The sequence below is a fragment of the Hibiscus syriacus genome, unplaced genomic scaffold (assembly GCF_006381635.1).
Source record: "Hibiscus syriacus cultivar Baekdansim isolate YM2019G1 unplaced genomic scaffold, ASM638163v2 tig00000778_pilon, whole genome shotgun sequence".
In the NCBI taxonomy this organism is placed as follows: domain Eukaryota; kingdom Viridiplantae; phylum Streptophyta; class Magnoliopsida; order Malvales; family Malvaceae; genus Hibiscus; species Hibiscus syriacus.
In genome coordinates this window covers 2,938,999-2,950,746 of record NW_024061825.1, presented here as the reverse complement: position 1 = coordinate 2,950,746, position 11,748 = coordinate 2,938,999, and positions in this window count along the sequence as shown.

The following is an 11,748-nucleotide window of genomic DNA, read 5'->3' as shown; positions in this document are numbered from 1 at the left end:
TAGGGTAAAATATACAAATGGTACATCGATTATAGAGTATTATTTTATTAAGTCTTTCGACTATTAAGGTTACAAAATAATCATTTGATTATAGAATATTTATGATATTTTACTCTAAATTTTATGTTTTTCAAGTTTTTTTATTAAGCTAAGGTGATTATAAAATAATATTTGTTCTAAATACTTTTAATCATTTGTTCAATCATCCTACTGTAGTCGCTTGCTCGAACTTGTGATATTTAAGAACAACAACAATTCTAATGGTAAGTTAGTTCGTGCAGTTGTTATTTTTTGTGTCAGATATTATATCTGATAAAATTATCTTGATTAAATAAAAAAATTATGTTAAACAAGAAAATCATGAACATAATTTTAAAAAGAATAAAACAATTCTTTTTTACATAATAAACTTAAAAAAATATAAACAAATTTAATTTTGAGGTCGTAACGAATTTGAGAACAATAAAAAATTTAATTCATTACATAAGTTAAAAACATCAAAACAAAAAAGATAAAATTACTTTTTAACAATATTCTATTGATAAAAGCATACATAAAATAGTATACCTCCACATAGATATAATTAGATTAATGTGTTATTGCTAGTCAAAGATAAAAATATCTTTGATGATCGAGACCATATTATACATTACATTACTGATTTATTGATGTAAAGATTAAATTATTTCATGCATCTAAGTATGAGTTGTTAGAATCAAGTCATAATAAATATGAAATCAAATTAGGATCTAATTATTTTAAATCATCAAGAATAAAATATTAAATTTACGAAAACGAGTTCCTGAATTAATTGATGGGTTGAAATCTTTAAATCTTTCTTTGGTTGTGATCTTTCAAGATAGAGTTCCCTTAAGTAGAAATTCTTTGACGGGATAAGAGTAAATACGAGATTATCGTTTTTTAGGACCATAACCCCTTTATATAACTTATTTAAGAATCTGTTATTGTTTGTACTTATAAATATGCTCTCATCAAGTTATAAATACAACTTTAATAATATCTACACTTTTATTTCCATGACACTTATAATACCTTACGCCTTTATAACATAATTGGTCCTTTAATTTATGTCACATTTTTGTTTGAACTAAACCATAATAAATACGAAAAATAAACAGGATCTAATCATGTCAAATCATCAAGAATAAAATACTACAGTTGTGGATCAAGAATTGATAGGTTGAAATCTCGGAGTCTTTCTTTGGTTGTGATCTTCCAAAAAGATAGGTTTGCTTTTGCCGTAAAAACTCTATGACGAGAATAAGAGTAATACAAGTTAACCTATTTCTTGGGGACCACTACCTCTTTATATAGATTGAATATTAGATTAATCTTTTAAGTATTTATAATTATGTCCCTCATAAATTATAAATATAATTTATGATATCTACACTTTGATTATATGACACTTTAATACATATAACACATTTAACATAATTGGTCACTTAATTTTGTATCGTACTTTATAATAACATTGTACATTACACATATGTGCCCACAAATATGGATTTTAATCCAACAATCTCCCACTAGGGCAACATATGTTTCCTAACAAATGTACAACCCTAAGAGCTCAAAATTTACTATCATATAATTAGTATTCTATATCAATCTCGTCTATCAACTATATCCATATATGATCAAAGCGGTCTTCGTCGTATCAATCATGACTAAACCCATCAATGATCACGTATACAAACACAATCAAATGATATGGATCAATCACGGAGTGTAGCATGAAAATTACATGCAATGTGATCCACACATATCTATTTCCAACTAGTCCTCTTTAAACATTAGTGAGGTCAAATTTTACCAAAATCAGAGTGTGGATAAACCAAAATAAACTTTATTTCTGCAGAAAATAACTTTAACATAAATATCCTCAAATTGAAGTAACTAGAATTGTGTCTATAAAAAATGAACATTTAAATTACAAACTCCCACTAAAACTGAATATCCTTAAATGATCTCACACTCACATGAGTAGTGTGCTCAAGAAATACCTTGTGTGATAGTTCCTTAGTAAGCGCACAATAATGAGTTTGTAACAATATGCTCTATAAACCATGATCACTCTGATTTTTCTTTAACAACCAGAAACATAATGTCTATGTGATTAGTCTTTAAGATGTTTATGTTATATACGGAATAAAAGACTGTAACTTTATTGTCACAAAATAACTCAAGTGGTCTTTCTTATCGATCCATAATTACCAGTTCATGTGACAAAATTTGCGTTCATATTCCAATAAGTCAGAGTCCATAAACCTGACGATTTCTTCCTTACTAGACCTCTAATATGTGAGCATGTGATATTTTTGTTCTTAAATGTATTGTATGAATAAATTTGGTTGTTATCCAATGATTCATACCCAAATTGCTTAAATATCTGCTTAATATCCTAAAATCATACGATATGTCTGAATGCATATGAACAAGAATATACATTAAATTCTTTATTTTTATTTTGAAACATAAGGAGCATTTTACATTTCCTTAGTTTCAAAATCATCCTTAAGACACTGATAAAGTCTAAAGTTGTTTCCTTTAGCAATAAGGAGTATTATTTGGTTTACGCCCACTGAACTTATAATATATACAGTTATCAACCAAATTCATCTCAAAATCAAACGAGATAATCAGTTGATGAAATTTGTTATACAATTAACTGGAGTAATATTTGAACTTTTAAATGGATTTCCTTAATTTGCATATCATTAGTTTTGTATCATTTGACATAATTTTCTAGTTGCACCATATAAAATATTTCATCAATATTATCATTGAGAATTTTTTTTTTTGAAATCCAACTTATGTAACTTAGAATCAAATATGAGCAACAAGTATCATAATTATCTTAAAAGAGTCTTTCAATGAAACCAAAGAGAAAGTCTCTACGAAATTATTGTCTTCTTTCTGAGTATATATTTTAGATACAAGACGCACCTTATATTTATCAACATCATCATTTGCATCCATCTTGGTTTTAAATATCCATTTTCAACCAATAAGCTTTACACCTTCAGATAATGAGATAAGTTCTCAAACTTTATTATCTTATATAGAACTTAAACTCTTCTTAAATGACATTAATCCACTTTTAAGAGTCAGAACTTTTATGACACGACGAAAGTTGATTAGATCATCTTTCATCATTCTACCATTTTCCTTATTTCTTGTAGAAACATAAAAATCTAAAATATATTTCTCTCATTTTATAGATCTTCCTACTAATACTTGTTCTTTGAGATTGTTGAGTTTGTTCTTCCGTAACAATTTCTCATCTTAAGTGGAAAGTTGTTCAATATTAACTTACTGAGATTCTAGACTCACTTCTTGATTAACGACATGTATGAACACATAAATATCATCAAAAGTGATAATAGAAATTGAGTTATAATTCAATTCATTCTCAAAATTAATTCCTTAAACCTTATTTCTCCCTCCAAACTCAACATCCTAAAAGATAGTGTTATAGATCTCACATTAAAATATTTGTAATTAACAACTAAAAAGAGACAATAATATGTTATAAAGTGTTGTTCTCTTTTGTAATAAGTTAAGACATATGAAGATAAATTAAAATTTTAAAGTAGTAAGCAACTAATTTGGTCATTCTATGTGATCCAGGGGTTATAAGTTTATCTCATAAAACTTATAACCCCTGGATCACATAGAATGACCAAAGTAATTGCTTACTATTTTAGAATTTTAATTTATCTTCATATGTCCTAACTTATTACAAAATATAACAACACTTTATAACATATTATTGTCTCTTTTGAGTTGGACCCTTAACAACTACATTTTGATTTTATTTTTGCCCTTATATTTATATGCACTTTTCAAATGAGTACTTTAAAACTTATTATGCTTCAACCTTTCTTCCTCTTGCGCACAATGAAAAATGAGCTCACTTAGAGTTTATTCTTCCCTTTGAGTTGATTAAACTTTATAGGAAGGAATTCTAAATTCACAAGAACAAGTAATTCTTTCAAAAAACTCGATCTTAAGTGCCTTAAGTTTTGAAGCAATATGAAACATATCCATAATTTACTCCCTCACATTTCCTTGACCCTTATACTTTTTATACATCAAATAAGTAAAAAAATGATGTCATTTAAACCTTATTGTTTTCGAGAAAACATTTCTCAATTTCGTCAAGGAAACCATTAGCCTTAGTAATCTTTTCAGCTCGTGTTTCATTACCACTAAACTTATGCAATTTAAACACATTTCAAAGGTACTACTTCTGTACATCTTATAATTACTTATTAATTAGAAATCATATTCGCGAGGAGTCACCATCTGATTTAGGAATGAGGATGAGAGCAGGGAATTCCATTCTACATTCGAGCAATGGCAGACTGAACACATTATCAAAGGTACTACTTCTGTACATCTTATGATGATGCTTAAAAAATGACTGTTATGTAGCTTTTTCTAATCTTTTTATTTTATTGACTCGCCTAGGAGAATGTCTGTCGAATGAAGTCATTTCTGATTCTAAGAGCAAGTTCGATAATAAAATTGAGCCATCTTCTGCTAAAATTTATTTCCATTATTATGGGCAGTTGCTACATCAGCAAAATATGTTACAAGATTATTTGAGAACATGTCAAATTGCAGAGCTCTGTTTCACTGTTTTATTTCATTTGATTTTTTTACAATTTCTTTTTGCTGAAAGTATCTGGCTGATCCCTTTATTATAGGCTGAAGAAAAAAGTAGTTTATTTTACTGTAAAAGTGAATAATTTAGTCATTGTACAATTAATTTTAAGCACTGATAACTGTTAAAAGTTGAGTAATTCTCTATGTAAAACTCATATATTTTCTGTAGGATTTGTTACATATTTAGACACAAACTGTAACTTTAACTTAGGAAATTCTTAAGCTAGGAAAGTACCTAATTCAAGTGATAGATGCAATCCCTTAAAGTTAGGAATTATGATTACTAAAAGATATTCACATAATCCAATCTAATTGCACATAATAGTTCTAATTTAAAAATATATTTTCTAACACTCCCCCTCAAGCTAGGGAATGGATGTCCTCCATCTTCAGCTTGCTTTCTTTTTTTATAAGACTCTTCAACTTGTTTACTAACTTCTGAAAATACTTCCAGGTAGCCCTTTGGTAAGTATATCTGTAACATGATCTCCAGCAGACACATAAGGAGTACAAATTAGCCCACTGACAAGTTTTTCTTTTATGAAATGTTTATCCACTTCAACATGTTTTGTCTTATCATGTTGAACTCGATTATGAGCAATATTGATTGTTGATTTATTGTCACAGTACAACTTCATTGGGCCTTCCCATTTGATCTTTAAATCCTCCAAAATAATCTTTAGCTATAACAATTCACAAATATCGAGTGTCATTGCTCTAAACTCAGCTTTTGCACTGGATCTAGCCACCATATTCTGCTTTTTGCTTCTCAATATCACTAGATTTCCTCCAAGAAAGATGCAACATCCTGAAATTGATCTTCTATCAACCATGGACCCTAAATAGTCTACATTTGTATAGGCTTCCAAAGCAAAATTTCCTCACTTTTTAAAAATAATTCCTCTATCTGGTGTGCCCTTCAAATACTGTAGAATATGAGTCACAACCTTTAGGTGTGATTCTTTAGGGTTGTGCATAAATTGGCTCATAACTCCAACTACATAGGCAATGTTTGGTCTGGTGTGGGACAAGTAAATCAACCTTCCCACAAGTCTCTGATATAAACTTCTGTCAACTGATGCATCCTCTGCTATATCTCCAAGCTTGTGATTAATTTATATTGGTGTTTATGCTTGTCCGCACCCTAATTTGCCAGTTTCTTTCAACAAGTCTAAGGTGTATTTCTATTGAGATATGAAGATCCCTTGCTATGAATGTGCTACTTCAATACCTAGTATTTTAGTCTTCCAAGATCTCTGACTTCAAACTCCTTCACCAAATACTTCTTTAGGTCACCAATTCCCTTTAAATCATCTCCTATAACTATAATATCATCTACATAGACCAATAAAGCAGTAACCCCCCTAGAAGAAGAATGTTTCACAAATAAAGTATGATCACCTTGATTATATTTGTAACCCTATCTCAGCATCACTTTGGTAAACCTTCCAAACCAGGCTCTTGGGGATTATTTTAGCCCATATAGAGTCTTTTTTAATCTGCACACTCCCTACCCAACACTATGACTAAATCCATGTGGGATTTCCATATAAACTTACTCCTCAAGATCCTCATACAAGAAAGCATTCTTAATGTCATATTGTTGTTATTTTCATCCCTGATTGGAAGCTAATAACAATAAAATTCTCACAGTATTCATCTTTACAACAAGAGCAAATGTCTCAAGGTAGTCTATCCCATAGGTTTAAGAGTACCCTTTAGCCACTAACATTGCTTTGTACCTCTCTAAAGAACCATCTGACTTGTACTTTACTGTAAAAACCCATCTGCACCCCATTGTTTTCTTCCCTTCTGGCAGTTTCACCAAGTCCATGTCTTGTTCTTCTTAAGTGCTTTCATCTCTATTTGCATGACATTCTTCCAATTCTCATTTTCTAATACCTCAGATACGGTTTTAGAGATGATAATGATATTTAGGCTAGTAAGAAAGGTCACGTGGTTGTGATATAAGTTCCTATATGATATAAATAGGTAAAGAGGATTTTTGGTGATGCAAGTTCTTTTTCCTATTCTAATTACAATAGGGAAATCAAAATCTCTGTGATCATAAATAGAATTATATTTTCAGTGTTATTTGGATTAGAGATATGATTAGTACTTACATCAGTTTGTATAAGAGAGAGGAAGAGGATGATTGAACCAACATTGGTGCTTTCTTCCTTGAGTAGACCAATAGTGGACAAGTAGTGTCCTGAGTCTTCGGAGGGGTGTTAGGATCAGATTGTAAGGTGATAGGCTGATCAAGAACAGGCTGTTAGACATACTAGACAGAAATAGGCTGTTGAATTGGTGCAGGAAAATCAATGAGAGGCCGAATTAGGAAACAGTCTATGTCCTTATCTTTTCTGAATGAAAACTCCCATGAAGATAAGGGCGAGTAAAATAAATTTCTTTTCTGCAAAAGTAACATCAGTAGAAATAAATTGTCTACTTGTATGTGGATGATAAGACTCGTACCCTTTTTTAGTGGAAGAGTAGCCAACAAAAATATATTTTAATGCCCTTGGATCAAGTTTTCCCCTATTTTGAGAGTGTATAGGAACAAAGGCAGCACAACCAAATATTTTTTGTTTAAGGTTCAGTGAGGGACTAAAATTTGGGAAGAAATTGGTTAGGATTTGAATAGGACTTTGAGATTCAAGGACTTTAGTGGGTAATCTATTTATCATATAGGTCGTAGTTAACACAACTTCCCCTCAATACTGTTTAGGGACATTTTTTTTAAAACAAAAGAGCTCTTGTTATGTCTGCCACATCGTTTTGTTGAGGGGTATTCACACAAGAGGAATCATGTATGATGCCTTTCTCTTGAAAATCGAGTTATAGGACTTTGTTGAAATAGTCCTTAGCATTGTCTGATCTAAACCATTTTATGTCTTCCCCAACTTGAATTTTAAACATGGTATAAAAGGTTTTAAAGGTAGAGCTTACATATGATTTATGTTTTAGAAGGAATATCCATTACATCTATGTATAATCATCTATGAATGAGACAAACCATCGGACCCCAATTATATTTGGGATAGTAGATGACCCCCAAACATCACTATGAATAAGGGTAAAAAGGTTGGAGGTCTTTTTATTACTCACTAGAAACGAAGTGATTTTATGCTTTGCAAGTTCCATATGTCACAATGAAACTCTTCAATATATAAGGATTTGAACAAGGAAACATAAGCTTTATAACTTTAAAGGATGTGTGACCAAGGCGGAGGTGATGAAGCCATATTTGGTATTTATTGGTTTTAGATTCTGATAAAAGTGAAAAAGGTTGGGAATTCGAGCCATTGACTTGTCCACCAAGGTTTTCAAGGTAATATAGGCCATTTATTTCTTTAGCACGTCCAATTATCCTCTTCGTTCTTTGTTCCTAAAAAATACATTTTTATAGGAATAAGGCCTCATTTAAAAACCTCTTCATAACTATTAAGTTTTTTAGAACTCCATAGTCATTGGAAGGGGGAAAAGAGTGCCCATAATTTTATTGTCAAACATTAGAAATACAACCAAAACCAAACATAAACAATACAACGACACCCATTACAATAACCCACCCCCTTACTCACCGATATAAAAACCTATCATCACACTATCATGTTCCTGATTTAGCTAAACAATCAGCTTCCCCATTAATACATTTGTTAACATGCCTAGTTATAACATTAAAATGCAACACAGTCTTCTGAATAACACTAACCGAATCAACATAGCGAACCGAGCAAAGATTCGGATTGTTGATTCACTTCAAAGCGAGATAGGAATCACTCTCTAAAATCATAATCCTCTTATCCCTCCAAACCGATTCAAAAAACAATTCAATCCCTGCTTGGATCGCTAAAATCTCTGCAAGTATCGGAGGGCATGGTCATGTCGCTCTTGAGAAGGAACCCAACCTCCTATTATCATCATCCCTCAGGACTCCTCCAATATCACTGCATCTCTAGTCAAAATTATCAGCCCCATCAACATTCATCTTAAAAAATCCGAAGGGGGAGGACACCACTTTGTCTTAACCAAACCAAGCTTAGAAGGGGAACGATGCACATCCGCCAAGGTTAAGTCACCCACAAGGTTGTCTACATGTATAGAGAATTCACTGTTGAAGCCACCCTATACCTCACCAAAAAGAATAGATTAGCTTTATCCAGCTTGCCATTCTCAAACATTATCTGATTCCTGCAATTCTAGACAGTCTACAAAACAACACCCGGTAGAAATTTCCAAACTGAATTAGGCTTTAACTCCAACCATAAAAGCATAAACCCTTTAGGATTATTGGGCAATACTGAAAAAACATTCCACAAATAAAGGAATTTCATCCAAATCTCCCAAACCTGTTTACAATAAAAGAACAAGTGACTCACCGATTCAGACTCCAAGCCACAAAACGTGCATTTTGAATCCTCAATACCTTGCACACCTCTGCTCAGTAAAACAGTCTTGACAACCAACTTCTAGTGGATCACTTGCCAAAGAAAGACCTCCATTTAAGGAGGAACTAACCCCCTCCACACAATCTCAGACCAAAAAACTTCTGGCTCGGATAACCTTGAAATTAATCTAATGCATGAATGAACCGAAAACACACCCTCCCTATTTCCTTTCCAAGCGTAACAATCTTCACCCTTCAACAAAAGACGAAAATTATCCAACATAATCATTAGTTCCATCCATTGATCATATTCACTATCCATCAAATTCCTCCTTAGCTGAAAATCCTACACCCACTCCCCATTACTAATACACCCAAAATCTGCAATAACCTCAACCTTATTAACCGACAAAGCAAACATCCTTGAAAATTTAGTCTTCAAAGATAAGTTACAAATCCAACTGTCATGCCAAAACCTAATTGAATCTCCCTTTCCCACCTGCAACAATAGATGATTTCGAAAACATAACCCAAATGTGTCATTCAACCGATAATTATTTAGAACTCCTTTCCAAATCCAAGACGCACTAGGAGGCAAATTATTATCTAAAACAATAAATCTCATATCAACATTATACTTACAACAAATCATTTCCTTCCACCAAGAATCCTTCTCACTTCCAAACTTCCAAACCCATTTTCCCAAGAGAGCCCTATTCCACAAATTTAGGTCCGAGATACCTAGACCCCCAAATTCTTTATTTTTACAAACAATCGACCAATTAACCTAGTAGATCCGACTCCTCTGAGCCAAGGACCCCCACAAAAAGTTGGCCATTAAAGATTACAGCTTTTTCCAAACAACCACTGGCATTTTAAAGAATACACCAACAACCCTTACCAAGCTACATTTGATGGAGAAAGAATAGAAAAAAGATACATTTGATGGTAGACAACAAAGGGTTTTTTTGTTTTGTTTTTGGTTTTGTGATTTGAGGGAAATGATCACGTACGACAATCTTAATATACGACTAAAAAAAGGCGTTATATCTTTTGTTGTTGACAATGAATTGACGTCGCTGAATCTCTCAGCCTCATACTGCTTGAAAGATCAACCATTATATCTTTTGTTGTTGACTACAGTAGAATGATATCTTGGATAGCTAATTCTGGAGTTTTCGACCAAGCGACTAGTGGAAAGTGCAAGGAAAAATCATTTAATTTAAGGTTAAGGAACGACGGAAAATGGACACAACCGAAAATGTGATAAAAAGTATAACATTTTCAGTTCGGTGACCTAAAATGTTAATTTTTCCTAACATTTTCGGTTGATAACAAAAAAATTTTAGGAAAAAAATTCACATTTTGATTTGTGTCTAATTGAAAATATTATGCTTGTTATCATATTTTCAATTGTGTCTAATTCATGTAGTTTCTTAACCTTAAATTTGATAAGTGTACAACAAAACTTCCCGTTGACGAAGATCTTATTGTATTTTTACAAATATAGCCCACAGCAGAATCTCTCCACTGTTCGTACGTCAACGAATCGGACTGTAATGTGAAAGTAATTAGATGAGTTCAATTAACAAAGGAGCTTTTATCTTCTGCCCATTGTGTGTTTCCAAATTGGTTTACAGTCTTGTTTCTGTTAATAAATTATCTAGTAATTTGAACCGTGTCACTAATTAAAACTTTAATGAATTCAGGTAGTAGGGAGTCTCACGTGCGATAATCTAATATACAGCTAAAAAAAGACACTATCAGAAATATTACTATTTTTTTAACATTTTCGATAAAAAATTACTTAAAACATTATTATTTCTACCAAAAATATTACTATTGAACGCTTTACCGAGTTTGTTAACATATCCGGTAAAGCACTACCTAGAACATTATTTTTTCTACCGAAAATATTAATATTGGACACTTTACCGGAAATGTTAAAAAACATTAATGTTTTAGGTAAAAAAATGTTTTAGTAATTTTTTACCAAAAATGTTATTATTTCTTTCATTAACTGTATATTAGTACGTTAGAACTCGCCCATGTAGCAAATTTAGAAAAGTTGATCATAGTGTTGAATTGTGTGGTGGCCTTTACTTTCTCAATGGAGCTCTCCTCAAGTTTATTCACAGTATAACCAACTCTTGGATGTGTTTATAGTGAAACATTTTACTCTATTTGGAATAATTTTTAAATCATATCATATTATTCCAATGCTTGAACATGAATTTTTTTAACAATTTCTACATGAGAAGGTGAATTTTTATTTCTAATGGGGTATTCAACTTACAATCTAGGAAAGAGGATAGTTATCAACCGAAAACTTTTAACCATGTCCTCTACATATTATCGACAAAATATGAACATGATTAAAATTAAAAAAAGAAGTCTCAAAATTTATATAATAAAAAAATTTAATATTATAAAAACACATACAAACGTTAGTTAAGATTGAAAAACATGAACATGATAAAAATAAACAAATAATATCAAAATTTATATAATACAAATTATTAATGCATCGAAGCTTTTATAAAAATATTATTTCAAATACAATTATTGCATCACGAAATCCATGGCATCACGTATTGTCACACATATACTACATGCACAAGGTGCTTTTTAGGTGAAAAATGTACTCTCAAGAGTATATA